The 25091-nt window shown below is 40.7% G+C and overlaps 2 protein-coding genes across 2 annotated transcripts in view; one reads left to right on the forward strand and one right to left on the reverse strand.

The window, feature by feature from the left end:
- LOC146689248 (histone H1.11R-like) overlaps positions 1 to 25091 on the forward strand; it is a 191684-nt gene that overhangs the window by 33221 nt on the left and 133372 nt on the right. The window lies entirely within an intron of this gene.
- The window catches only part of LOC146689252 (potassium voltage-gated channel subfamily A member 5), a 37168-nt gene continuing 26218 nt past the window's right edge, over positions 14142 to 25091 (reverse strand). Inside the window, exon 2 of the mRNA XM_085436372.1 lies at positions 14142 to 14308. The gene's annotated coding sequence lies outside the window, so the exon portion shown is untranslated. The remainder of the gene's footprint in view (positions 14309 to 25091) is intronic.

Raw genomic sequence — 25091 nt, forward strand, 5'->3', positions numbered from 1 at the left:
AACACTCAACTACAGCTACATGACGTGCAGCTGGAAACGCTTCCCGCAAGTCGAGCTGCCCGAGATTCACAGAATTTACAGAAAATGTTACATTTTTGTGATTTATATTGCATTGACAATCCAACACAATGGGCAGCACATTGAACACATTTTATAAGAGGTCAGAAACTTGTAAATAACTCATGAAAGAATAAAGTTACGTTGAAACCAAGCACACCATTGTTTTTCTTGTGACATTACCAATAAGTTTGATGTGTCACATGGCCCTCTTCCTTTTGAAAAAACAAAAGTTGTATCCAAGATGACTGACTTCTAAATGGCCACCATGGTCACCATCCATCTTGAGGAGTTTGCCCCCTCACATATACTAATGTGCCACAAACAGGACTTTAATATCACCAACCATTCCCATTTTATGACGGTGTATCCATATAAATGGCCCACCCTGTAGAATGGGAGGGAGAGTCTTCTTCTTTTCAGCCCCTCTTCTGTAGAATGATCTTCCAGTTTGGACTGAGAAGACAGACACTATCTCTACTTTTAAGATTAGGCTTAAAACTATCCTTTTTGCTAAAGCATTTAGGTAGGGCTGGATCAGGTGACCCTGAATCCTCCCTTAGTTATGATTGCAATAGGTCTAGGCTGCTGAGGGATTTCCATGATGCACTGAGTGTCGCTTCTCAACTCATTTTTTCACTCATTATGCATTTATATATATATATATATATATATATATATATATATATATGTATATATATATATATATATATATATATATATGTATATATATATATATATATATGTATATATATATATATATATATATATGTATGTATATATATATATATATATATATATATATATATATATATATATATATATGTATATGTATGTATATATATATATATATATATATATATATATATATATATATATGTATATGTATGTATATATATATATATATATATATATATATATATATATATATGTATATGTATGTATATATATATATATATATATATATATATGTATATATATATATATATATATATATATATATATATATATATATATATATATATGTATATATGTATGTATATATAAAAAAAAAAAAACACCCAGCACGCCCCTGCGGGCGGTTTATCCTTCAAGCTCGGGTCCTCTACCAGAGGCCTGGGAGCTTGAGGGTCCTGCGCAGTATCTTAGCTGTTCCCAGGACTGCGCTCTTCTGGACAGAGATCTCCGATGTTGTTCCTGGGATCTGCTGGAGCCACTCGCCTAGCTTGGGAGTCACCGCACCTAGTGCTCCGATTACCACGGGGACCACCGTTACCTTCACCCTCCACATCCTCTCGAGCTCTTCTCTGAGCCCTTGGTATTTCTCCAGCTTCTCGTGTTCCTTCTTCCTGATATTGCTGTCATTCGGAACCGCTACATCGATCACTACGGCCATCTTCTTCTGTTTGTCTACCACCACTATGTCCGGTTGGTTAGCCACCACCATTTTGTCCGTCTGTATCTGGAAGTCCCACAGGATCTTAGCTCGGTCATTCTCCACCACCCTTGGGGGCATCTCCCATTTTGACCTCGGGACTTCCAGGTTATACTCGGCACAGATGTTCCTGTACACTATGCCGGCCACTTGGTTATGGCGTTCCATGTATGCCTTGCCTGCTAGCATCTTGCACCCTGCTGTTATGTGCTGGATTGTCTCTGGGGCATCTTTACACAGCCTGCACCTGGGGTCTTGCCTGGTGTGATAGACCCCAGCCTCTATGGATCTTGTGCTCAGAGCTTGTTCTTGTGCTGCCATGATTAGTGCCTCTGTGCTGTCTTTCAGTCCAGCTTTGTCCAGCCACTGGTAGGATTTCTGGATATCAGCCACCTCCTCTATCTGCCGGTGGTACATACCGTGCAGGGGCCTGTCCTTCCATGATGGTTCCTCGTCTCCCTCCTCTTTCTTGGGTTTCTGCTGCCTGAGGTATTCACTGAGCACTCGGTCAGTTGGGGCCATCTTCCTAATGTATTCTTGGATGTTCGTTGTCTCATCCTGGACTGTGGTGCTGACACTCACCAGTCCCCGGCCCCCTTCCTTCCGCTTAGCGTACAGCCTCAGGGTGCTGGATTTGGGGTGAAACCCTCCATGCATGGTAAGGAGCTTTCTTGTCTTTATGTCAGTGGCTTCTATCTCCTCCTTTGGCCAGCCTATTACCCCAGCAGGGTACCTGATCACGGGCAGGGCGTACGTGTTGATGGCCCGGATCTTGTTCTTACCATTCAGCTGACTCCTCAGGACTTGCCTGACCCTCTGCAGGTACTTGGTGGTTGCAGCTTTTCTAGCGGCCTCTTCATGGTTCCCATTCGCCTGTGGGATCCCCAAGTACTTGTAACTGTCCTCTATGTCTGCAATGTTGCTTTCTGGTAGTTCAATCCCCTCAGTTCTGACTACCTTCCCTCTCTTTGTTACCATCCGACTACACTTCTCCAGTCCGAACGACATTCCAATGTCATTGCTGTATAGCCTGGTAGTGTGGATCAGTGAATCGATGTCTCGTTCACTCTTGGCATACAGCTTGATGTCATCCATGTACAGGAGGTGGCTGACAACTGCTCCGTTCTGTAGTCGGTATCCGTAGCCAGTCTTGTTAATGATCTCACTGAGGGGGTTCAGGCCTATGCAGAACAGCAGTGGGGACAGAGCATCTCCTTGGTAGATCCCGCACTTGATGGTGACTTGTGCTATGGGCTTGGAGTTGGCCTCTAGTGTTGTACGCCACATCCCCATTGAGTTCCTGATGAAGGCTCTTAGGGTCCCATTGATCTTGTACAATTCTAGGCATTCCAGTATCCAGCTGTGGGGCATTGAGTCATAGGCCTTCTTGTAATCAATCCAGGCAGTGCACAGGTTGGTCAGTCTGGTCTTGCAGTCTCGGCTGATTGTTCTGTCTACCAGTAGCTGGTGTTTTGCGCCTCTGGTATTCTTGCCAATCCCTTTCTGTGCCCCACTCATGTATTGACCCATGTGCCTGTTCATCTTAACCGATATGATGCCTGACAGGAGCTTCCATGTAGTACTGAGGCAGGTTATTGGTCGGTAGTTGGAGGGGACCGGTCCCTTCTTGGGGTCCTTGGGGATCAGGACCGTCCGGCCTTCAGTTAGCCATTCCGGGTGTGTCTCGTTAACTAGCAGCTGGTTCATTTGTGCTGCCAGACGCTCGTGGAGTGCAGTCAGCTTCTTCAGCCAGTAGGCGTGAACCATGTCGGGCCCTGGTGCTGTCCAACTCTTCATACTGGAGACCCTTTCTTGGATATCTGCCACTGTGATGGTTACTGGACCCTGTTCAGGGAGGTCGCTGTGGTCAGCCCTCAGATCCTCTAGCCACTGAGCATTGCCGTTATGGGTTGCATCCTTCTCCCATATGCTCTTCCAGTATTGCTCCGTCTCCAGCCTTGGTGGTGCTGTTCTCTTATTGTTCCCTTGCCACTGAGAGTACACCTTTGCTGGTTCTGTGGAGAACAGCTGGTTTATTCTCCTGCCTTCTATCTCTCTGGTGTACCTCCTCAAGCGGCTGGCCAAGGCTGTGAGTCTTTGCTTGGCAGTTTCCAAGGCCTCAGGTATGGACAGCTTGCTGTATTTCTTAGGCACCTTATTTGTCGCACCTTTCTGCAACTCCGTTAGTTGGCTAACCTCCCTCCGTGCTACTTTGATCTTGCCCTCTAGCCTCCTTCTCCATGGAGGGTACTGCCCCTCCATGGAGAGGAGGAGGTACATCAACAAGGTCCGCGTCAGGTGTTGAGGAACCAGGGCACCCTGACGAAAAGTGGGCAACAAGAAAAGTGGAACAAGAAGGCATCGGTGGGCAAGAGACGAAAACAGGGCGTTGTTGGAATGCTACTACGCAAGTAACCCCGGCGGAAGGGGCTACATGAATAGGATGACGGACCTATGGATTCTTCGATACCCAACATCCACAATGACGGCGAAACCACTAGTAGCTCAGTGTTCCAACATTCGAAAGAAGGGACTGCTCTCACAGCTAGAGATTGACGAGGTACAACACAAATGCTACGGCAAGGAGGAGTCAGGACGCCAGGTCAGGGGGGAGATATCACCCCCACCCAAGATTGGGTACATAGCCCCAAGTGCGATAGGAGAAGGATCGTTGAGTGCGAGAGGAACTGACCTGAAAAATAGGATCATGGCCAAGCTTGAAACCTGGATCTCCCGTAGCCGGTTACCAAGATTACGTGAAGTACCCTCAGAAGGTCTGCTAGATGATGTTAATGCAGCACTACGGACGATACCTACAACCACGATTACCGACACTAACAAGCTGATATACAATACGGCAGCAGTGATCAGTGAGATGCTTGGCTACAAGTTGAACAGCCACAAGGGGCAGTACCCTCCATGGAGAAGGAGGCTAGAGGGCAAGATCAAAGTAGCACGGAGGGAGGTTAGCCAACTAACGGAGTTGCAGAAAGGTGCGACAAAGAAGGTGCATAAGAAATACAGCAAGCTGTCCATACCTGAGGCCTTGGAAAGTGCCAAGCAAAGACTCACAGCCTTGGCCAGCCGCTTGAGGAGGTACACCAGAGAGATAGAAGGCAGGAGAATAAACCAGCTGTTCTCCACAGAATCAGCAAAGGTGTACTCTCAGTGGCAAGGGAACAATAATAAGAGAACAGCACCACCAAGGCTGGAGACGGAGCAATACTGGAAGAGCATATGGGAGAAGGACGTAACCCATAACGGCAATGCTCAGTGGCTAGTGGATCTGAGGGCAGACCACAGCGACCTCCCTGAACAGGGTCCCGTAACCATCACAGTGGCAGATATCCAAGAAAGGGTCTCCAGTATGAAGAGTTGGACAGCACCAGGGCCCGACATGGTTCACGCCTACTGGCTAAAGAAGCTGACTGCACTCCACCAGCGTCTGGCAGCACAAATGAACCAGCTGCTAGTTAACGAGAGACACCCGGAATGGCTAACCGAAGGTCGGACGGTCCTGATCCCCAAGGACCCCAAGAAGGGACCGGTCCCCTCCAACTACCGACCAATAACCTGCCTCAGTACTACATGGAAGCTCCTGTCAGGCATCATATCGGTTAAGATGAACAGGCACATGGGTCAATACAAAAGTGGGGCACAGAAAGGGATTGGCAAGAATACCAGAGGCGCAAAACACCAGCTACTGGTAGACAGAACAGTCAGCCGAGACTGCAAGACCAGACTGACCAACCTGTGCACTGCCTGGATTGATTACAAGAAGGCCTATGACTCAATGCCCCACAGCTGGATACTGGAATGCCTAGAATTGTACAAGATCAATGGGACCCTAAGAGCCTTCATCAGGAACTCAATGGGGATGTGGCGTACAACACTAGAGGCCAACTCCAAGCCCATAGCACAAGTCACCATCAAGTGCGGGATCTACCAAGGAGATGCTCTGTCCCCACTGCTGTTCTGCATAGGCCTGAACCCCCTCAGTGAGATCATTAACAAGACTGGCTATGGATACCGACTACGGAACGGAGCAGTTGTCAGCCACCTCCTGTACATGGATGACATCAAGCTGTATGCCAAGAGTGAACGAGACATCGATTCACTGATCCACACTACCAGGCTATACAGCAATGACATTGGAATGTCGTTCGGACTGGAGAAGTGTAGTCGGATGGTAACAAAGAGAGGGAAGGTAGTCAGAACTGAGGGGATTGAACTACCAGAAGGCAACATTGCAGACATAGAGGACAGTTACAAGTACCTGGGGATCCCGCAGGCAAATGGGAACCATGAAGAGGCCGCTAGAAAGGCTGCAACCACCAAGTACCTGCAGAGGGTCAGGCAAGTCCTGAGGAGTCAGCTGAATGGTAAGAACAAGATCCGGGCCATCAACACGTACGCCCTGCCCGTGATCAGGTACCCTGCTGGGGTAATAGGCTGGCCAAAGGAGGAGATAGAAGCCACTGACATAAAGACAAGAAAGCTCCTTACCATGCATGGAGGGTTTCACCCCAAGTCCAGCACCCTGAGGCTGTACGCTAAGCGGAAGGAAGGGGGCCGGGGAATGGTGAGTGTCAGCACCACAGTCCAGGATGAGACAACAAACATCCAAGAATACATTGGGAAGATGGCCCCAACTGACCGAGTGCTCAGTGAATACCTCAGGCAGCAGAAACCCAAGAAAGAGGAGGGAGACGAGGAACCATCATGAAAGGACAGGCCCCTGCACGGTATGTACCACCGGCAGATAGAGGAGGTGGCTGATATCCAGAAATCCTACCAGTGGCTGGACAAAGCTGGACTGAAAGACAGCACAGAGGCACTAATCATGGCAGCACAAGAACAAGCTCTGAGTACAAGATCCATAGAGGCTGGGGTCTATCACACCAGGCAAGACCCCAGGTGCAGGCTGTGTAAAGATGCCCCAGAGACAATCCAGCACATAACAGCAGGGTGCAAGATGCTAGCAGGCAAGGCATACATGGAACGCCATAACCAAGTGGCCGGCATAGTGTACAGGAACATCTGTGCCGAGTATAACCTGGAAGTCCCGAGGTCAAAATGGGAGATGCCCCCAAGGGTGGTGGAGAATGACCGAGCTAAGATCCTGTGGGACTTCCAGATACAGACGGACAAAATGGTGGTGGCTAACCAACCGGACATAGTGGTGGTAGACAAACAGAAGAAGACGGCCGTAGTGATCGATGTAGCGGTTCCGAATGACAGCAATATCAGGAAGAAGGAACACGAGAAGCTGGAGAAATACCAAGGGCTCAGAGAAGAGCTCGAGAGGATGTGGAGGGTGAAGGTAACGGTGGTCCCCGTGGTAATCGGAGCACTAGGTGCGGTGACTCCCAAGCTAGGCGAGTGGCTCCAGCAGATCCCGGGAATAACATCGGAGATCTCTGTCCAGAAGAGCGCAGTCCTGGGAACAGCTAAGATACTGCGCAGGACCCTCAAGCTCCCAGGCCTCTGGTAGAGGACCTGAGCTTGAAGGATAAACCGCCCGCAGGGGCGTGCTGCGTGTTTATTTTTTTAAAAAAACACCCAGCTCGCCCCTGCGGACGGTTTATCCTTCAAGCTCGGGAGTTTGTTGGAGTTTTCTCTGTATTATTGTAGGGTCTTTACCTTACAACATAAAGCACCTTGAGTTGATTGTTGTTGTACTTTGAGACTATATAAATAAAATAGAACTGAATTAAATTAAATTACTTTCTGTGTGCTGTGCAGGGTCCAAAAACTAACTTCAAAGAATCGGTGCAATGGTATTAAATAAGTAACTACAGTGATGTGACCGCTCTACATTAAGAGACTTTCGTACAGGCAAGTCTGTTTGAAATGCAGAAAATTCATTCACTTCACCAAGTGGAAGAACAGTGAAAAGCAGCTAAGCAGCAGATTCCAGTTAGTTTCTGTTTATTTCATAACTCTTCTGCATATATTATCAACAGTTTAACAAACAGGATTCTTTTATTTAAAAACACGATGTAACATTGATGGGTGGAGGTCTAACATGTGAAACACTTAAACCACTTCTACACACAGAAACTTTTGGCTTATTCAGACCAGTTTGGCAGCGCTGTATTTGGGAGAGGTGTCAGTAAAGGTTCTTGATGGAGGGCAGCAGCTTCACACTCACACAGACGGAAACTAATTCCACTACTGCCAGTACAACACAACATCCCCAGGTTTGTACGACTGCTGGGCTAATGCAGTCAAAGTCATGCACTAAGAAAACTTTGCAGGTTTCCAACACAAAGTCACTTTTTCAGACGTGTTGGAAAATGTCCAAAATGCTGCAAAATGTGCGAGCCACGAGCATCAGTTTGTGCCTCTGAGGGGTTTTATCACAAGTGCAGATAAAAAGATTGCCATTCAAATTTAAAAAAAAGATTCCTATAAATGTCTTTATGCTAACTCTAACTTAAACAAAAAGCAGATAAAACCATAAAGTTATTGTACAAAACATCACCCAAACGGAAAGCTTTATGTTGGAAAATCTTTAAATTTAGTTTAGTTTAAGATTGATTCATGATTTTACAGACACTGGCATTTTCAGGTTAATGGGAAGTGGTGTGAAATATGTTTCAGATGGCTTTGATTTGATTGTAATTTTTTAATCTCTACATGAAACACATTAAAAAAGATACTCAAAGAAAACAGCTAAGATAAGTTGTTTAACCAAATGTTGCGTTTTGCATATAAAACCGTGAATAAAAAGCATGATTATTTAATTTTCACAAAAATCGACAGTGGGCCTTATAATTCGGTGCGCCATATGTATGAATTCTGGTTGTGCTTACTGACCTTGAACTGATTTTATGTGGTGCGCGGCGCTCAAAAATTGGTCAAAAAAATGTTTTACTACGACTTTGGTCAGCTACGAAGCCGCACCAGAGCATTATGGCTACTGTAGTCAGGAGCCTTGCAGAGTAATCTGGATCCAAAACTCCATCTGCTTCAGGTTCCAAAGTCAAACGAGCACTGCGGCATCACTGAGATTTAAAAAACTGTCTAAATTCTCTCATCTTTAATAAAATGATCAGCGTTGCTGCTTTACCAGGCGTAACAATTAAGGCATCCATGATGACAGAATTTATTAAATTTAATGGAGTTACAAGTTAGCAGGAAGTTAGCTCGCTAGTTTCCATCTAAACATGATATAGCATGTTCTGACTGAGAGATTTCTGAAACAAATTAAAACATACAGCTCTGCTATCACTTCCAACATAAATGAAGACAGAAAAGTAAACAGCAGTGACTTTTCTAGGGTTACTGAAGGTGGGCTAGCTGATATATAATGATGTGCTACGTGATCGCTAGCGACACAGTTATGTTAGCATAACATAAAATCAGTGAGGCTGGAGGATGAACGCTAACTTTTTTCCACTCAATAAAAGTTAACGTAAGGGTTCCTGATGATTTTTGACAAATGCAATCGCATGGCAGGATGCTGTAAACGGACCAAACATTAGTCAGGAGAACAACTGAGATAATCCATCGACAATACGAGGTTAGTCATTAATATACTGAAACAACATGGGAATAGAGCAGCTGCAAAAGGATTCAGCATTAATGAATCAATGGTACGGAAGTTGAGGAAGCAAGAAGAATGAGTTGCATAAAGTTTGATTTATCTGACTGTTTTGTTTCGCTTAATGCACCTTATAATCCAGTGCGCCTTATGGTCTGAAAAATACAGTAATAATTTTAGGAGCTAAAATAGTTTGAATTACTGAATAAAAGATTGATGCAGCTTCATCTCTGGAAATCAGATCTCCCGGAGAAAAATCTCTGTGGTCCTAATAAAACACCATTATCAGATCCTAAATGGAAATGATGATTACTGAAGGTAACAATTACTTATGATGTCAGCATAAAGCGAAATTTACAAAACTGGAGCAGGTATGTGCAAAAGTTACTGATAGGTGCCGATCAGTCCTCACGTGTACACCATCTGATTAAACCTATAGAGGACTGTCTGCACCACCTCTATTCGTCAACGCCCGTTTTGTGAATTAAAGCAGGAATATCACGTGACACAATAAGATTGTTTAGTTTGGCAGTCAGAGAATAACAATTCCTTGAGAGGCACAAACTGAATCAAACTGAATAAGATAAATTGCAACTGATTCTAATGATGAGCAGTGTGTGTTTGTGTGTGAAAGAGGTATATGGAGAGCTAATGCAGGATGCTTGTAGGACTTTAGGGTAAGGTTGGACATCTCCGACATCTCCGATCTACACAGTACAGAGTTAGCAGCTTCAAGGGTTGATGGAGCACAGTTCACAGCTACAGAGAGCAGGGCAGAGACAATAAAACAGGAAGTACTGTAAAATCTCAAACAGGCCTATTTTTCTCATGGTTTCTTCATCCTAGTTCACTCATGGTTATTGTTTATTTGTAAAAACTAAGGAATTCCTTTAGTGTTTCACAATAAAAGCAGACACATGTACCCAGATTTTGTGTCCTAGCTCATCTGAGTCAATAATTTCAAAAGTACCAAAATGTTAAAGCTGACTTTCACTTCCAGCCTTGGAGGCAACTTGTTTACCACAGAAAATCAAATTTACAGCTTCAACTCATCTTAATTTTCTAGCATTTGGACATAAAAATCAGAAAAGAAATAACAGTTTGGTCCAAATTAGTGTCCAAGTTACAGACATGGCCACATTTAGCCCAGAGATCTGACTCCTCCAACTAAGAGATCCAAACCCACAACCTGGTGCCATAGCCTGGGCTGTACCACCAGCTATGATTCCCATCTTTTATATGCAATATGAAGATGTTTCTGAGTAATTTCAGGCTTTTATCTTCAATAGAAGATTAATAACCATCATCTTTCAAGAAATGATATTTTTATCCACTGGTGACAGGTTTCACTGGTACATGAAGTTATCTGCTGCATTGTCAGGCTGTAGTTTTCCTATATATTTTTACTTTTTTCCACTTTCCACTTCTAAACATATTTATTATTCCACATGGTCTTTCTTAAATATTTGAAAGTCTACATCTTATTTTACCTTTAATTGAACCTGCCTGAGTATAATGTTCAATCTCAAGACTGCTTTTTTCAAATGGAAATATTCTAGATTTCTACTGAAGTGTCAGTTTCAAATGTTTAGTTCTAATGGGTTCCCTGGATAACTTTACAGAGTGCAAAAACATCTGAAGAAGAGTGGTGTAAGTTTGGGACTTTTCATTGCACCAGTATGCAGCATGTTGCAAGTTGTCAAAAATGACTAATAATCATCATTACTGATCCTCCTCAGTGGTGCAGCCTTCTAAGTGACAAAGACATCACTCATGGCCCGCCACTGTAAGCCAAACTAAGGTGGTTAAACACAAGAACCTGCTGATGAGTTTCTTTGATTCATCACAGCAGTATTTTTCTGTGACGACATTTTACCAGTTTTATGTGGAAACACAGAGACATATTCCTTCTATTAAACATCTGAGGCGGTTCCTCAGTTTTATAAATGGATGCTTTATTAATTGTGAATATTTTCAGTATGTATTTAAACTTCTTCACACTAAAATAAAGAAACCTTCTGGGTCTTACAAATGAAGACTGTGAGGAAGAACCTCAAACAAAGACGCCCTGTTGTACAGAAATCTGTTGAAACCAGCCCTTTAGCTCCTGTCACCTCTAGCCCGGTAAACATCTGCTCTCTGGTCAAGCATGAGCACGCTCAGCTGGAGGCTTCATATCAGGATTTCATATCTATCTTTTAGATGCAAACTATAAACCACTGTACAGCACATTTGTAAGGATTGATATACAACAAGCTAATATAATCTTAGAGTTTATAAACCATATATCACATCTCTGCAGTATCTTCTTTCCAAAAGTGCTGAGTGAAAATCTGTGCTCATATTTTGATTATTCTCTCAGTCGGCTGTGGTGGTTGGCCAAAGTTAAAGTGAGAAGAGGCACAAGTTCTTATTGTTATATGGGACAGAACACCTTTTAAATCCAGTAACTGGAGATGGTGTTATAGATTATGTTTAAAATTGGATTTATTAAAGCTTTCCCAGTTAAGTTTCAAGTTTTCTGGCTCGTAGTCTTTACAGACAGAGCTTATTTCCTGTAAAACATTTAGTTATCTTTGAATCTTAGCTTATATAGTAGCATGGCTGAGAACTAAGGGAGACATAACTTTTGCCACTGTGGCCCCCAGACTCTGGAACTCTCCACCTTTGACCTTGAGATCTGTGGACAATGTAGTCTCTGTAGTCTCTTTAAAAAAAAAACAACTAAAAACTAATCTTTGTGTTTGGTTAACTTTTTTTTTTGTCTTTTTTGTTGTAAATGCTCTGGCATTTCTTTATGAAGCACTTTGTGATCTCTGTCTTGAAAGGTACTATATAAATAAAATTTTACTTACTTAATTTTGAGGTTTTGGTTTTCAAAGATGGCTTTAAATGGTTCGTCTCACAAAATATAAGTCTAACTTCAACAAAGTATCTTAAAAAGAAACTATTTATATAAGTTGAGTTGTTGTTATACTCAACAAGTCACCTCAGTTATCACTGTTATCAGACAGAAGTGATCTTCACTAACACATTGACTTGTGTCTGACTTCTTTCACAAAGTTTATCAGCCTCTTCCAGACAAAATAGATTTGGATGCTTCTCACCCGGCATTGACAGCTGAGGTAAACAGTGGACTGACAAAGATAGGGAAAGAAAAATCTAGGGCTGATCTGGTCTGGAGTGACTTTGCTTTCTGGGTACACTCACTACAGATGAACAGCAACTAAAGCTTTGAGGTGTCTCAGGGATAAAAACATAAAATATTTAAGTGAAACATTTATTTTTAATTTTTCTGATTTATTGCTAAGTGTTAATATTATTCAAACATGTTAAAAATAGTTTGGATATTATTTTATTATATAATATATTAGTTACAGTGTTTTAACTACAGCCATTATGTGATGTTTTAGATATCTCTTGACTGATTAAAATGTGTTTGTCCTACAGTGGCCACGGTCGCTAGGTATGTACTTGAATTGCAAGACGCAAAAAAACAGAACTCAGTTGACTACAGTCTGCAATCTGCTGACTTCTGGTGGTGATATTTTACACTCTGGAACTTTAATGTTACAGAAAGCCTTTTTTTTATATATAAAATTAAATAGGTCAGAAAATGAAGATTTGCTTGATAAAATATTGAACTGGATGTCAACTTGTGCTGCCCTGTCACAGCTCCTGGCGATGGTCATTTACACACAAAGTGTTGTTTTGGTGTGTGTGCTGTTATGTGAGGTATCTGACAAAATGACATTTTAGAATCCTTTAGGATGCCAGTTTAATACAACATCAACATTTCAGTCTCCAAAAAGCAGCAGGACCCTTGTTTTCCCGTTGTTCTGCAAATTCACTTGAAAACCCAAGATATTTCAGTTTTATCACATTTATAAAGCATCCAAAGGAGACGAACACACTTAACTGAGATGTTTAGGGTGTGGACAGTTTTATAGGAACTACCAGCTCCAATCCTTTGCTTAGTTGACTTGGCTGCCCTGTAGAGGTACTACTCATTTATATAATTTTAAAAATAAATATATAATAGTAAATAATAAATATATAATCGATAAGCTGTCATGTAACCCTTGAAATCTGTAATTGCTGGTAAAGTTATTTTATTTTTTTTCATTTTTTTATAAAGCTCATAGAAAAATTACAGTTTGAATGGGTGGTTTTGTTGAGTATGCTTCCAAATAAAGGGTTATTCTAGAAAAACCATTTGTATTTTAGACACTTAACTAATTGACTCCACATTTTTTAAACCACTAGATCCCTGTTTCATGGATTTGTTATCCAGCCATTATTCTGTGACATATTTGAAAGTTTACAGTACTTTATGTCCAATTTGTAAAGAAGACACTCATTCATGTCTCTCTCTACAGGCACACATAATCATGCCACTTAAAGTTGCTTGACTGATATGTAGGAGGAAGTACAAAATAACAGCAAGAAAAACAGGCCACACAAAGGTAGGGAGCACTAAATACTTCGGATTCAAGGCCCTGAAAAAAACAGGAAACAAACAGCTAAGATGAGCTGACACGTGAGAATGTGAGACCCTGAATGCATCTTGCTGTTAGGGACACCGGTCATTTGAAATGCTTCGTCCATTGTTATCTGAGATAGGCTATGGCTTTGGCCCTGGTCACAGCAGGAAGGGGAGGATTTAAGGAAAACTAAACACCCTTTTTACCAACAAGTGAAGGTTCCGTCTTTGTTAAAATTTGTTTTTTGTTTGTATCCCATCATCTCTCTTACACCGTTTTAGAAAAATAGAAATCAGGAAAAGATCATTAAAAAAATAAACCAAAAAGTTCATCCAAAGTCTACATCCACATAACAGCTTCACGTAAATATCAATGATATTGCACAGCAAGGGATTTCTTCCGATATGAAGTAAATCACTGACACAGTTGGTTGATTAAAAAAAGAACACGGTGGGATGTTAAAATGATTGAAACGTTGCATGTCGGGTTTTATTGTTTTTTTTCTTCAGAGAGACAGCAGCAGGATCCCGGGCCCTCCTTCATCAGGCAGATATGTCCTCTGAGTCCTGCTTGAAAAAAGAAAAAAAGTAAAAAAAAAAAAAAAGAAAGCTTCAGAAGTATCACTGGTGAGTTTTGGTTGAAGGCACAGAGTTCTAAAAAGGGTGGATGATGCTGATTTTCAAAGCACAGCAGCAGGTTTTTAGTTGTTGGCGTTTCCTGATGGAGGGGATTCATGTGGTCGGATCGACTCTCCTGATGGTTGGAGGGCAGGGCTTAAACTCTCTGTGGACACATAAACAAGAATATGGGATGTGTTAGTGTGGGGAGAATAGAAAAACTAGAAAATATCCACAAAGCATATTCCACTAAAGATCCACAACTTTGATGCCAAAATAAACACTCTGCAGACACATTCGGGCCTAATCCAGGCTGCTTATGGCACTATTGGCCAAGTTATAGCAAATGAGCCAGATGTGACACAACAAACATGATATCTGGCTGATATAAAGAGGTTGCGTGCCTGAGTTGATCCAGCTAAATCCACCAATCAATGAGGCCTAATGTTTTGCAAAATCAGCTGTTGATACCAGGCCACATCTGGGCCAAACAGGTGGTACTTACTTAGGATGCTGCTGTGGCAACTACAGAGAAAAAAAGCTAATCCTCCTGGATACATTCAGAGTTGAAGTGCTTGTTTCTATGGGTGTTTTGACACATACATTTTGGGCATCATGTGACCCAAAGAAACCTGCACATTTGGGCTAAACATTCAGTGCTAATCAGGACGATCAGAGAAAGGCAGCCGTCATTACTGGACCTGAAAAACTCCAATATAAACCAGATGATTGTACTTCTCATAGATCAAAAGAAAAGCGTTAGTTCTTCCAATGACCAGGAAATATGTAGGTTTAGGTGAGATTTTTGGGAGGGTGGGGTGGGGGTCTTTGTATAACTGCAAAAGTTATGAGCTGAGCTGAGCTGAGTCGACACAACTGTCAAATTTAAAGGATCAAATTTATCATTTTGCCACCACTGTCCCCTCACAGGAAGAAGGTTGCTGGTTCAAACCCCAGCTGGGTTCATTCTTTGACTTTTCTTGTTTTCCCTGTAGCTTAGTGGGTCATCTCCAGGTCCACAGTCCAAAGACCTGCATGTTGGGTTAATTGGGGATAATAAATTGGCTGCAGATGTGAATATGTTAATGCAGGATTTAGCGTTACAGTAACTGATCCTGCAGACCCAATGTGCTCCACAGCAGGCTATTCTCCAGATCAGAGACCAACAGGCAGGAAATCACTGACCAATCAGATTCCTGCACAATGAGGTCACCATCCCTGAAGATTCCTGAGAGCTCAGAATGCAGATAGTCAGAGGGTCTGAAGGTTTTTTTCTGGGGTTTAAAGACTTTGTCAGAACAGCTTCAGTTAGAAATTTAGATCCTGAGAGAAACTTTATTCTCGATGTTTCGTTTTGGCCACAAACAATATTTACTATTCTACAAGAATCAACATCTGATCCTAAATCACAGCATCTGCTTGTATTTGGACTTTATATCACATTTGCACACAGTCTGCTTGTCTTTATTTTTACTCTCAGACTGTGGTAACTGGCACCTTCCTTCTTGCTTCAAATAAACTTTATTAATACAGCAGCTCTTTCAGCTTCAGGGCTTTTACTGTTTTCACATTCACACACACACACACACACACACACACACACACACACACACACACACACACACACACACACACACACACACACACATAGATGAATACACACTGGTTAGTTTTATCACATTGATAACCCCCTGCATGTGATTTCAGATTAGCAGTTAGTTTAAGTGAATCCAGATAAGGAAAATAGATCCTGGGTATTTTGAACCTGCTTCATGGTCAGTGTTGGGGAGTTACGGAATACATGTACCAGTGTTATATATTTAAAATTCAAAATATGAGTATTCCGTTACAGTTACCGCCTAAATGCGCATGATTATTTGCAGGTAGCAGGTACTTAATGCTATCCATCAAGTCTAACAGTCTGCAATCTATAAACTAACTTCAGCTAATGCCAGCTAACAATGTTAGCTTGGTGGCGAGCTAGTTTCCTCTTTGTGTTGTATCTTCTGTGTGTCCTTGATTGTGCATGAATGTTTAAACCGGGAGGGAGAAATGGAACTTTGTCACATTTTTTACTCCACAGATTATAAACCAGTGTGTGAGGGTTTGTGTGGATAGGAAAGAAGCTGAGAGTAAGAGGGCTTCTGCATGGTGGTCGACAGCTCAGGGTCTGCATGTGCCTCCACCCCCACCTTACACCATCTTCCTCGAAGTTAATCCACCAGCAGTGGCAGCAGATGGTGCTGCGAGCGTCCACGGCTGTGCCCTCAGCAGCTCCTGTAGTTATGATTGCACGTCTGAGGCATTAAGTTGGATCAGTGTAATCCACTGCAGCATATGCAGCAGCCAAATCCAGCAGGCAGGAAAACCTTCCTCCTACACTTTCCCTCAACAAATGCTCTCCAAGAGGGTCACGAGGTGTTACCACGACTGACAACACCCCCCACCCCCACCCAGCTGCCAAATAAACACATCAGTCCTGAACTCGAAGCGTGTGAAGTCTTCACTACGAATACACTCTGAAAGGAAACTGCAGGTTTAAATAAAAGGCTAAACTGAGATTTGAAAGGAGAGTTTAATCTCATCCCACTAACCTCACACTCACAGAGCTGAGACGGCACAGCACAGTGTGAAGGAGCTTGGAAAGAAAAGCGTCTGGACTTCTTTAAGTTGCTTGAAGACGTTTCGCCTCTCATCCGAGAAGCTTCTTCAGTTCTAGGGTCAAATGGTGGAGAGTCCCAGATTAAAGCTCTGTGGGAGTAACCCACCAAGAGGGACAATGGACCCCCTAACGATCCTCTACCTAATCACACGAGCCAAGGTGGGAAGACGGCTGTAGGTCACAATCAACCAAGTTTTCGGGTGCGCTCATTGTGAAACCTATCTTTTTTTTTTTTAAATCACTTTATTTAAATATCAAAATTCACAATTACAAATACACATAATACAAGCACCATGCACAAATTATTCACATCTTATTTTACATTTTACAATAATAAAAGCTCCCACGGCAAGTCGTTTCCTAATTTCATATCTCTCATTTTTCTTCTTCTCAGCTCCGTTACAATGTTTTTACATACTGTGAAACTACTTATCATTTTTTGTTCTATAACACCTTTAGCCCTTGTTTTCCATATGTGTACATTTATAATGCACATCACCAGCCAAAACAATCTTCTTTTATTTTCACTCATCTTTTCTTTAAACAAACCATATCTTACTGGTTTTGTATTATTTTCAATATTAAAACCTAGTTTTTCCATCCTCCTTCTTATTTCAACCGTCCTGTAACATGATATCAATAGATGATCAAGAGTTTCGTTTTCATCACAATTCTCCATAGGGCATTTCTTAGTAGTAACGAAGCAACTCCACAGAACTACAGCTCTTACTGGGAGACGTCCGACAGAGATAAGCCACACTGTATCTCTCATGTTCTCGGATATTACTTTATCATATATGTTTTTAACTATTTTCTGATTTTCTTCTTTTTCCACAGCCTTATATTGTATCATACCTTCATTTTTTTTTAGATTGATTTTATTATATATTTGTTTTGAGTTTAATTGTAAAAGATTTAAGGCATCCAATTTCCACTGATCCACAAGATCCCCAAACACAAGTTTAAAGTATGGCACTCCCATTCGGGCTCTCCCTTTCATTTTTTTCCACAAAGATTTCTTCCCTTGGATCCAGTGGGTTCTTCGCGCAAATGCGCTATATACATTTTTTAGAAAAGGAATCATCAAAATAATGCTAAGATCTGGCGCTCTTAATCCTCCATTTTCTTTTCCTTTATACATTAATTTCCTCTGCGTTACTTCGTGGTTTGTCCCCCAAATCAATTTGGTACACAATTTACTTAATTTAATAACAGTTTTCTGAGGAGGGGGAAAGACAGTAGCCAGAAACAACAACTTTGTGAAACCTATCCGCCCCCTATCATGTGATTTCCTGAGGTCAGATGGCCCAGGATGTGAGTGGGCATTAAGGCGTCTGGGAAGGGATCTCAAAACTGGATTATAGATGGCAGACAGTTGGTGTCGTAAACCACGGACTCTGTTCAAAGATGGTCGCATTTATGTCCACTATGAGTGACCATCTTTGATTCACAGTTTAAAATAATCCTTTATATGATTGCCAAAAAGTTGATTCTGTTCATTTGGATGTAGCATTTTCAGTGGGAGAAACTGACTGCAGGTTTCCCCAACCTTATAAACACCACATTTGCAAAATGACTGAAACTAGCACCACTGACTAACATTAGGCTGTGAGGTCAGTTTCATGATTATTAATATGCAAATTGTCATGACGATTGATTGACAACCACTGATCAAAGACCATCAAAGGCCACTTTAAGCAATGCAGAGCCCTTAGCATCCAACATGAGCATAAAGGAGAGGAAAGCACTCACACGGGTAGGTGCACAGTTTTGCTAAACCAGAAAGACTATCATGAGAAATACTTATGAGCCCCTGAAATGAGACCCAGGAAGTAGTTACAGGAAGAGAGTGGTTGTCTGAAGCAGTTAGAACAAGACAAAGCTATTGACTGGACCACATACCACAGGCTATATCCAGAGGAAGCTACACCAAGTCTATATGGTTTACCAAAGATACATAATCAGGGTGTACCTTTACGACCAATTGTCTGTATGATCAACTCGGTCACCTATAACATCTCAAAGTTTCTGGCTTTGATCCTCAACTCGTTGGTAGGCAGCTGTGAACACCAAGTCCAGAACACCTTGGACTTTGTTGACAAGGTAAGAGATGTCATTATGGAGGGAGATGAAACAATGGTCTTGTACAATGTTACATCTCTCTTCACTTGTGTTCCAGTCACTGTAGCAGTGTCAGTAGTCCGTAAGAGATTGCAGGATGATCCCAACCTAAGTAACAGGACCACCACTACTAAGTCATTGGTTCAGATATGCAGATGACATCTGGGTGAAAATCAGATCTCAGGTTGTACCACAATTTGTTGATGACATTAACTTGGTGGACCAACATATTGAATTCACCATGCAGGATATGAAAAGTAGCAGGTTAGCCTTCTTAGACTGTGAAATGTCAATCATTAATGGGGTAAAGTTAAAGGTTTATTTTTACCGTAAACCTACGCATACGGATCAGTATTTAAGGTTTGAGTCTCATTATCCACTGGGGTACAAACTGGGTGTCATCAGGATGCTACAACACAGGGCAAACACCATCCCCACAGACACAGCAGCCAGGGAATAAGAAAAACATCATATCAAGAAGGCTCTGAGTAAATGTGCTTACCCTAGCTGGACATTTGTCAAAGCTGGGAAGGCACCTAAAGAAAGCTCCAGGCATTATTAATATCTGCCCTTCATGACATCACAAAGTAGTCTGCAGCTGAGCGTTTGGCTCACATGAACGAGTGCTTTAAAACCTCTGACTGAAACTGTGCCAACAATTTAATCCTGTATTTAATAGTGACTAACGGAGCAATTTATGCACACACAAAGACAGGAGGCCGAGCTGAAGATGTTCAGAGTGAGAAGTGAGCAGGATGGACATTATAAATGAGTCCATCAGAGGGACAGCTTAAAGGTACAATTGTTGTCTTTAGATTTTGCCAGAAACCATCTTGTTTGTAATAATCACATAAAAACTGTTCCAGAAAAGGGTTAAATGATTGATAAAAACCCAAACATTTCTGAATCAGCAGCTGTTTTATTCACAATGAAATAAACAATAATACAATAATTTTAAAATGTTGTGAAAAATTTGAAAACATGGTGAAAAGGCTTTTCATCTGGGCTTTGTTGGTGCTCTGGTCGATCTCACTATTCTCCACTAGGAGGAGCTGGAGGATTTGCTTCTCTCCTGTTAGGAGGAGTGTGGGTTGTGTTTTTCTTTGGTTGGTTTTTGGTGTCAGGGCACCCAGCCTGTCCTGTTTTGTTTATGCTTTGCTTTGAAATTCAGTGAAATGATCATGGATTGGTTCGAGTCGGTTAAGGCTCTGCTGTTTCTGAGGATTTATGTCTGGAAAGGTTAAAAATGAAATGAAGGAAATGATTTGATGCCACTTCCCTCCCCATCTCACACAGGCTCAACTCTACATGTGAAATTTTACATTAAGATGAGAACAATGACATTTGGGCGCTCGCTCTTAACGCTCCAGCAGCTTCATTGCCCTCTGGACTATTTAAAGCTGAGATGTGTTGTTTCATTTGTGTGTGTGTGTGTGTGTGTGTGTGTGTGTGTGTGTGTGTGTGTGTATTTGTGTATTCATGAGTCCTGTATGTCTGGCGTTACTCAGTAGGAGTAATGCATAGAGAGAAGAGGCTGGAGTTGTGATACATCCTGCTAACCTGGAGGGCTTCTTCATCCACCACTAATTTGAAGTTATCCATGGTTGCCATAGTTACCGCAGCTCACAGTGAAAAACCTGAGCTAAGAGACTAAAAACGCCTGAAAAAATATCTGACAGGCCCATGTACGGAGGCCCAGGAATGACAAATTTCTCTGTAGGTTATTAAACATAAAAATACCTATTTAATTAGTAGATGTACAAAGTATGGATTTTATATTAGCAGGACTGTAAAATCTATTTTATATGAATATATTTGAATGAAAGTACAGTGAAGTCAAACAGCTGAAGCTAGCAATATGTTGCTTCTGTTTTTGTTTTTCCCATATTACCTTATCACATAACCCTTTTATTTTATTTTATTATATTTTTTTTCTTAGAGTTGTTTGTTGTGGTCAATTTATGTATTTATTTGGTCCTTTATTTATATTAGAGATGGACCAATCTGATATTACGTATTCGTATCGGTCCGATACTGACCTAAATTACTGTACCGGATATTGGAGAGAAATAAAAAATGTAATCTGATCCATTAAATATCACAAAAGCACCTCACAAAACTTGCGACATGGCGTAACTCAGCTCATAACCATAGCACGTCCGAGCAGTATGCGTCATGTGATAGAGCGGCTGTGGCGTGCAAGACCTGTCGGCGGTCTGGTTGAGCATTTGGAGCCACGTTACCAAACCGGCATTTCATCTCCAAGAAAGTTACTGTATCCCAGAGAGAAGTAAAGCAAGTGTGTAAGTTCATCTCTCAATGTTTGTAAAGGATTCCCACATTAAGCTTAACAACCAATATATGGAGCTACTGCCTCTTCTCTCTCCCTCCCTCTCCTGTTGCTTCAATCAAATGTGCTTCAATCATGAAACTGATCAATGATCAGCTGATCGGCTTTTCTGTCCCAACTCCCATCTCTCTTGTTTGTTTTGGCCCACTTTGCACCAGAAAGAGGAAACCAGCGGCTGAACATCATCAGCACGTTTAAGCTTGATAAGCTGTTGTTAGAATTGATTTAATATTACTTTCTACTCGAGGATCTTTTTCTACGTAGCTGACGGCTGGTAACTGTGCAGGGGCGGATCTAGCAAAGTTTAGCCAGGGGGGCCGATAGGGCATTAACAGGGAAAAGGGGGGTACAAAGAAATACTTTTCTTTCTTATTCTCATTTAAATTGTCTAGCTTTTAATAAATAATTATCTGAATCTTACACCCAAAGTTTTAATCCGATGTAAAATGTATAGAAGTCCATTACTGTATATAGTAACTATTAAGTCTAATATACCCTAGTAAGCTATAGTACTTTTTCCTTTGGGAAGGTACCATCTGTGCAGTCTGTAATTCTGTTGAAAAAAGATATTGAATCTGTTCAAATATTGTAGAAAAATAATTGATTTCTGTGCATTTTTTTTCCACGCGCATTAAATTAAAGTTAATTACGTCATCACAAGGTGGAGGGTGGGGGGTGGTTCCTTGTTTTTTTTGCTGGGAGTTGGCAACCCTATTACTTAGGTTGTTTAGTATTTACTCCTTAAAATACCAGAATAGGGAGGATGGAGTAGGTTTAAGTAAATTAGATTGATCAGTATTGCTGAACTATGAAATATTTTGGGTGCAGTGTATTTTTTGCCTACAGGTATAACAGAATAGCTTCAGTGTTTTGTTTTGTTTTTTTAAACTTGATTATGAAGTTATACAAAATGCAGCAAGATATTAAAAAACAGTTTCATTGATTAAAAAATACACTGTATCGGATTCGGCAGATATCCAAATTTATGATATCGGTATCGGACATAAAAAAGTGGCATCGTGCCATCTCTAATTTATGTTATGACAAAACATTATTTAGTTGTTATATGTATATTTTTTTACTATTACTTTTATAAAACAATTCTTTTAAATTTAATTGATTCACAAATTTTAATTTCTACTTTCAATTGCAACATTTTTTTATTCCTGATTAGTAAACATTTAACTCAAGTCATATGTGATCATATATAACCTTTTTACTTTATCTTAACTCTTTTTTTCTTTTTTGGGAGATTATTTAGTAGCCATTTATTTCATTATTAAAATCATTTAATGTTGTTTTTATGTGTTCGAACTTACAACAAAAAAAATTATATGCCCTTCATTGAAAAATAAACAGCAAGAAAAAACAAAGAAGTGAATACTTTTATTTCTTAACATTTTTTATTCATTTTAATATATTATTTTATTTCAAAACGTGAAATTTTTATAATTTTGTAATTTTATTTAAGGGTCAAATATCGTTGTTGTTTCTGTGACTTCATACATGCTGCCCTTTAATTATGGTATAACTATTTTGGATTTTATTTGGATTTCAACATCAAACACTTTGTTTTTCAATAATAAAAAAACATTCAAAAATATATTTTCAAATTTTTTTTTAGAACTTTTAAGCTTTTATTGGAGAACTTAACTGGAAGCATTTTATAATTATTTCATGATTATTTATTAAAATTCAACAGTAAGCAAATAAATTATAAGTAAGTGAATAATCAGATTCGCTAAACATTGTATTATAATGAGATGAATTATCTGTAATTCTTCCACTGCTATAACAAAATAAATTCAAACAAATTTGTCTAAAGATTCATCTATCTTTCGATCAATCTATCATTATCTATGTTGTTCTATGTAAGTTATATTCAATATAAAGATAAATCTATGGTCTTCAAATTAAGCTCACATTTAGAGTTAAAAAACAGGAAAAGCAGTAAAGCTAAAACTAATAACTATATTTATTAAAAACATTAAAGAATCATTTAAAAAACATACTCGAAGACCTTAGTTCAGGAAGTGTTTCTGCAACCAAAAAGGATCTGCACAGCCTCAGTACAGAGAGAGAGAAATCACACACACACACACACACACACACACACACACACACACACACACACACACACACACACACACACACACACACACACACACACCTCACAGCTCAATGCATAAATTGACTGTATCCAAATGTGTTTTCACACCCAGAGATGGTCTGGCCGCTTGTTGCTTTGGAATCATGGGAAATCTGATGGTGACGGGCAGTCGAGAAGAGGACTGCAGCTGTCACAGTATCCTTACAAAATTTTATCAGCATTGCTTTCAAAGATAAAAACAGGAATCAGGAAAGCAGATAAAGTAGTTTCAACCCAATTGGCTTCAAATCAGTGATAAGCAGCTCCTGATCAAAATATATCCACCTCTGCATTACTTTAATGATCATGCATGACTATGCGTGATCTGATATCTGTATATTTATGGAGATTTCTAGCTGACTGGACCAGGAGTTATCCCCCCTGAGAAGGATTTTTGACTCCGATTTCACAGGGAGATGATTTTAATCCCATCCGAATGCAATGATAGATGTATTTCTGATGGAGCTCCATCTCTGGGAAAAAAAATCAGGGTAAACTGTTAATCCTATCTTCTTAATATCTCTCGGTTGTTTTAGCCCTCAGTCTCCCTCAGATAGTGGGTCAAACTGCAAAGCACCAGAAGACTTCCCTGCAGTCATAGAGATGCTTTCATGGGGTTTATCTCTCATGCTTGTGTATGAACGTGAGTAGAGTCGCTTAGAGCCCCGTCAACAAGTTCAAAAAGTGTACACTACTACTAGCAAGCTAAAGAGCACCACTGCAAAACCTATTCATGGATTCAGTCACAAAAACAAATCAAAATTACTCCATCACTTCAAACATGCTTAGCCGCACATATAGCTACAGAACTCTGTTTATAGTAACCATTGTCCATATGTAAATATGTAAGAAAATTGTGTATGTTTCTGTTCTGCGTCCTGTGTACTGTTTGTTTGTATATGTGTCTTTCTGGCTACTGTTACAACCAAATTTCCCCTTGTGGGACAATTAAAGGATTATTCTATTCTATTCTAAACACAAGATTAAGATTTGAACTCTTGTTTTAGGTAATGCCCTAATGATAGCGTGCTAACATAATTATAATGACAATAGTCAAAATGAACCGTTTATACATAAACAGGGTGTCTGCAGGTATAAGAGACCTTTTAAATGCTACTTTAAAAAATATTTATAACCAACTTGCAGCTGAGATAGTTACCCATGAAAAGTAAATAAATACTGTGAATCATAATTTTCAAGCCATTTGTGATTAAATTTCCATCTTCCAATTTCAGCATACACAAATGAGTACACCTGCTAGCAAGACCTTCTCCCACTAAACTGAAGCCTAAACACTGGAGCCTTGTCAAGTGACAACCTTCATGACTGAGATGTGAAGCCAACACCGCAGCTCCAACACCTGCAGTTCCTCTAATGTCCAGCAGAGACAGCAGTGAGTCAGTCCCCATAGACTCCCATGTAAAAAATCCAAATATCCAACAAGATGGGGGCCAAAATTTTTTTCACAGATATTGTCCAAGAAATCTGTGATATAATAAAAGGAGTGCTTTCAAAACCACAGATGTAAAGCTCATGAACAAAGGTGAATGGATCCATACGAGTTATCTTCTGGACACAATGAAGATTCATGGAAAACCATCCAACAGGTCCTAAGAAATTCTAGTCTAACCCAACCAACTAAATCAGTGCTGCGCAAACATTGAAAA

Source organism: Copadichromis virginalis, linkage group LG17 (assembly GCF_057382275.1).
Source record: "Copadichromis virginalis isolate Kocher_CV1m ecotype Utaka linkage group LG17, C_Virginalis_male_GT1.1, whole genome shotgun sequence".
Classification (NCBI taxonomy): domain Eukaryota; kingdom Metazoa; phylum Chordata; class Actinopteri; order Cichliformes; family Cichlidae; genus Copadichromis; species Copadichromis virginalis.